The 5,306-nt window shown below is 48.6% G+C and overlaps 1 pseudogene; it reads right to left on the bottom strand.

The window, feature by feature from the left end:
• Positions 1 to 361: 361 nt before the first annotated feature.
• Positions 362 to 2,957, bottom strand: LOC118642349 (annotated as a pseudogene).
• Positions 2,958 to 5,306: the final 2,349 nt, after the last annotated feature.

The raw sequence follows: 5,306 nt of genomic DNA, 5'->3' as shown, positions 1-5,306 counted from the left end.
CTAGCTTCTGTCCAAACACAAATGTCTACCTGCTGCTTGTTCCTTCCCCCTTTCTGGGGGAAAATCCACTGTAGGCCATTTACCCAAATGAATATCTTAATGCATTTAATTCTTTTTTTTTTTTTGGACATTTGAATTTTCCTCAGAAATGGAAAAAAGTGTTGGGTGTCCTATCCGACCTCCCCCCACCAGCCAAATAAGTCCCTGCAGCCAGGGCATTTCTGTTGCCTCTTAAATCTTGAAATAAATATCGAAAGAAACAGCATCAAGTGTTCATGTTGAGCGATGGCACAGAGTGGCCCCAGAACCTGCGGTGAGCTGTCAGGACAGCCTCGAGATGTTGTGGAGAATGAGGGCTTACTGTGGTTGATCATGAGCCGGTGAGGGGACGGCACCTGGATGGCAGGCTGCAGACAAGGGCAACCTACGATTTGTCCAGGAAGTTGTCCAGGGCTGGGATGCCTTCCTTCAGGCCTTTGCGCTTGCGTGTCTCGGCCGCCACCTGGCTGGGGCGGCTGGTGTTGTCAAAGGGGCCTCCGGGCAGGATCTGCCAGTGGTCAAACATGCACTGCGGGATGGCCTGGCCGCCTGTGTTGGATCTCAGGTCAGCAATGAAACCAAAGGACTCAGTGACGGGCAGGTAGGCCTTCACAACAAACATGGGGGTGCCAGCGACCTGGGACTCCTCAAAGACGTGTCCCTGCTTCTTGTTCAAGACACCGTAGATGCCACCACCCACTCGCTCTGAACACTGGATTTACACAAGGTAGATGGGCTCCACGAGCCGGGGCTGGGCATTCAGCACACTGGCGTAGAGGCAGCGCCGAGCTGTGGGGATGATCTGGCCACCCCCACGTTGGACAGCATCAGCGTGCAGTGATACATCATGGACATCGAAGTGTATACCCCGCATGTTCTCCTCACACAGTTCCCCCTCCTTTGTGGCCCACAGGAAGCCACAACACTATCCTTGATCTTGCTGAGGTACTGCACACCCTTGGTGATGTCGGTGAAGATATTGGGCCCAGTGTCATCGGGCCCGAAGCACCAGATCTTTCGGGCCTCAGACACATCCCACTCGTATTTCTCAGCCAGATATCGGGCCCGCTGCTTGAGTTCCTGGTGAGCAGACACTTCACCCTTGTCGATGTCCTCAGCCAGGCCGTCAGGGAAGGGCCGTGCCTTCGTGTACAGTCGATTGTGCTTATTAGGAGACTTAGGCAGAGCACATTCAACTCCTCACTGACTGTCTCACAATAGGAGACAACAGGATCAGATTTCTTGATAGGAATGCAGGCGTGTCCTCCTCCAGGTCCTTCAGGCCGATCTCCAGGTGCAGCTCACCAGCCCCAGCAATGATGTGCTCCCCTGACTCCTCAATGACGCACTGCACCATGGGGTCTGACTTGGCAGCCACTTTAAGTCCTCCACCAGCTTGGGCAGGTCTGCCGGGTTTTTGGCCTCCACAGTGACCCTGACAACAGGGCTCACACTGAATTTCATCACTCGCATGTTGTGGGCATGCTCGAAGGTGGTGATGGTGCCCGTTTTCACCAGGAACCGGCCCACACCCACCAAGCCCACCATGTTCCCGCAAGGCACATCCTCGATGGGCTCCACATAACAGCCCATCATCAAGATTGTTCTCTGGATTGGCTTCTTCCTTGGTGTGTAGTTGGGCCCCATGATCCTGACCTTCAGGCCAGTGGACACCAGCCCTGAGAAGACCCGGCCATAGGCATAGAACCAGCCTTAGTCAGAGGTCGGCACCATTTTGGAAATGTACATCATAAGGGGTCCTTTGGGATCACAGTTTTAATGCCCATAGCTGCGTCATCGTCAGGATGTCCCTCTTACAGGAGCTCACAGCGGTACTTCTGGGCTGTCACAGGGGAGGGCAGGTGGATAGTGATCTTTGGCAGCAGAGCATCGCCAGCGGGCAACCAGCGGCACATCACAGCCTTCAGAAGTGGTTTGCCTTCTTTGTCCTTATCTTCACTGTCCAACTTGATGTCCAGTTTTTCAATCAGTTTTTCCGTTTCCTCTTTCTTGAAATTTATGATAGCGTCAAACACCTTGAAGATGGGGTCCAGGATAAGCTGGCAGAATGTCCATGGCAGCTTCTTGCCATCAGGGCTGGTGGCAGACTTGCTGAATTTACCGTTGGCTGGATCAAAATACTGGTCACCCCACAGCTTCTTCATCATATCCTCTACTTTCTTGGCCCACTCAGCAGGCCCCAGCTGGCCCTCACCCTTGGCAGCAAATTTGGCCACACACATCTCTGCAAACTGCTTCAGGGTGAAGGCCCAACTGTGGAGACCAGACCCAAAGCCAACAGTCCCGAGGACAGGGTCAGTCATGATGTTCCCCTCTCCATAGGTGGAGATGATGACACTGACATTCTCCACAATGCGCTGGAAAGTCTGATAGAGCTCCTCAGGCTCCAGCTGCAGCTCAAGCAGAGCCCGGTCCATCTTGTTCATCATTAGCCCAGGCTTGATGCGCTCTGTGATGACCTGCCTCAGCACTGTCTCTGTCTGCACACACACTCCCGATACACAGTCCACTACCTCAAAGGCACCATCAGTGACAGGGAGGGCAGCTGTCACCTCCGAGGAAAAGTCCACGCGCCCAGGGGAGTCAATGAGACTGATAAGGAAACCAGAACCATCCTTGCTCTGCTTGATGACATTCAAGTCATTCTCTGAGAGCTCATAGAAAAGGGAGATCGCTGTTGACTTGATGGTGATACAGCGCTCCTGCTCATCCTTCCGGTGTCAGTGAAACAGGTCTCCCCCGCCCGAGCAGAGGGGATGATACCGGCCTTACACACCAAGGAGTCCATCAGCGTGGACTTGCCATGGTCCACATGGGCGATCACAGACATGTTCCGGATATTGGCCTTCTTGTCCATGATGGCCCGGATCTGATCTACTGTGAAGTTCACCATGGTGGCAGATATTCTCCCAGGCAGATCCGAGCGAAGGGAACCACGCCAAGGATGCGGCGAAGAGGGCCGAAGAGCTTCTTGGTTTTTTTTTAAGTAACTTTTCTTTATTGATTTTAGAGAGAGTGGACAGGAGAGGGAGAGAGATACAGACATTGATAAGAGAGAACATTGATTGGCCACCTCCTGCATGTCCCTCACTGGACATTGGGCTCAAAATCTGAGCATGTGCCCTGACTGACAATCTGTGAATCGAATTGGCAACCTCTTCATGCATAGGACAATGCTCAATTCACTGAGCCACACCAGACAGGTGAAAACATTTTTCAAAGATAATTACTTCTAACTTAAAACATTAATGACAATTTCCCACTTAGAGTTGAGTTTATCCATGACCAGGATTATCTTCATAACAAGCTATGGACAGTCTTGGGGAAATCTCCTTGAGCTCAGAGGTAAGTCCCCAGCAATCTACACAAAAATAAAATTTACACTGCAAAGAGGATGAATTAAATGTAATAAAACTTGGAGACAAATTAGTTGATACACATAATTTGAAAACTAGCACACTGGTTCTCTTGTTTGAATGGGCTTTATGGATTTGCTGAGCATCCCCGCACCCAACAAGGCATTGCTCCTTTGCTATTTTGCAGGGGGCAATGGCGGGGGACACCTTGCACTCTGAACAACAGACTTAACAAATGGACTTTGGAAAAGACATTCAGTCCCTTTCTGATCATGGAAGCTTCCAGGTCTGCAGCTCCCACTTCCCTGTTTATATATCTAGGCCTCTTTAATAAATCATAACTGTTAAGAAGAAATTTAATGATTGTATTAAAAGATGGATTTGACTAAACATATGGACAATAAAAAATGATTAAAAAGTTCACCTCTCCTAAGCTATTCTTTAAAATAGTGTTTTCTGAAGTGTAGCTCCCAGGCCAGCAACAGCAGCAGCAGCACCTGGGAAGTTGTTAGCAATGAAAATTCCAGGGCTCCATTCAAGATCTACTAAATCAGAAACTCTGGGGGAAACTCTCAGCAATCTGGGTTTTAACAAGTTATCCAGGTGATTCTGATGAACACTCAAGATTGAGAACCAATGACGCAGAGGTCTACTCCAAGAAGCAGCTACTTTCATTTATTAAGGGGTCTGTAAAGCACAGATTGTCAAACAATATTGTTTTCCTCAGGGTGCCTATATTTACCTGTCATTTTAAGGAATTTGTAGTCTGCAACCTTACTTGAATTACATTTTTTATGCCTCTAGCAAACTGTTAGATAGCACAAGGCTTGTTGAGCTTCCAACCATGGTCAGCAATTGTCCTGCAAATGCTCGGACAGTCATAATGCCCCCGTTCTCCTTGTCCAGACATTACAATGCAAATGCCCCAGCCCTGCTACCAGTGATGTGATTTAATAGATCTTGGAAAAGGCTTTGGAATAAGTATTTTTAAACCCCACAGCAGGCGAATACACACACATAGCGTGTACGCACACAGCATGCACACACAGTCATACACACACACACACACACACACACACACACACACACACATAGATACCTCTCCTCCTGTTATGTAAACAGAGTCTAATGCCACTCCTCTTCAAAACCACTGCCCTTCAAAACCACTGCTATATAAAGATCAACGAATCCAAATAAAACTCAACTGGTGATCTGTATGAGGAAGATTTAACTATTTCTGATACTGAGCGCCTATGCTCTTCAGTTCCCTGGCCCACCTCCTCTTCACTTTCCAAGACTAACTAGATAGGGATAAAAATGGAAATAAGTGGAGCATAAAGCTCCATGCCACCATGTCTCACTTTTGTAACTCTGGTAAATAAGTCTACATTCCAGGGGAAACATCAAACATGAGTCATTACCAAGAACCAGTGTTCACTGGCATAGGGATTGTTGAAGGCCTGGGGACCACACAGAATGACATTCACCAGAAGACTTTTCAGTGAGGCTTGTGCTCCCTGTTCCTTGCGTGACAACCTTTTCTGTTGCTAAGGGCAGCCCACGTTCAGGATCACCTCCAGGAATGCTTCTGTATTCGAAGGAAGAGTGTCCAATCTCTCCAAATGCTACCATCTTCACCATTTCCAAATGCTCCGAAATCTCCACAAGAAAGGACCTTCCCAGCACAGAAATCTAATCTTATCCCCTGCCCCCTCACCAGTAGATATATTTGCCCAGTGAGATGGCAGAAGCTCTATTGTAGCATTACATGATGCCACATCAATGTTGGCGATCGTAGTCATGTTCAGAAAGCATCTGGGAACACATTCTGCCAAAGATTTTGTTCTGCTTAGTCATAGACTCTGGATACAATGATATTTCCCAGAGGAG

The sequence above is a fragment of the Molossus molossus genome, unplaced genomic scaffold, assembly GCF_014108415.1.
Source record: "Molossus molossus isolate mMolMol1 unplaced genomic scaffold, mMolMol1.p scaffold_m16_p_3, whole genome shotgun sequence".
Taxonomy (NCBI): domain Eukaryota; kingdom Metazoa; phylum Chordata; class Mammalia; order Chiroptera; family Molossidae; genus Molossus; species Molossus molossus.
Note: the sequence above shows the minus strand (reverse complement) of the source record. Positions and strands in the feature narration are given on the sequence as shown.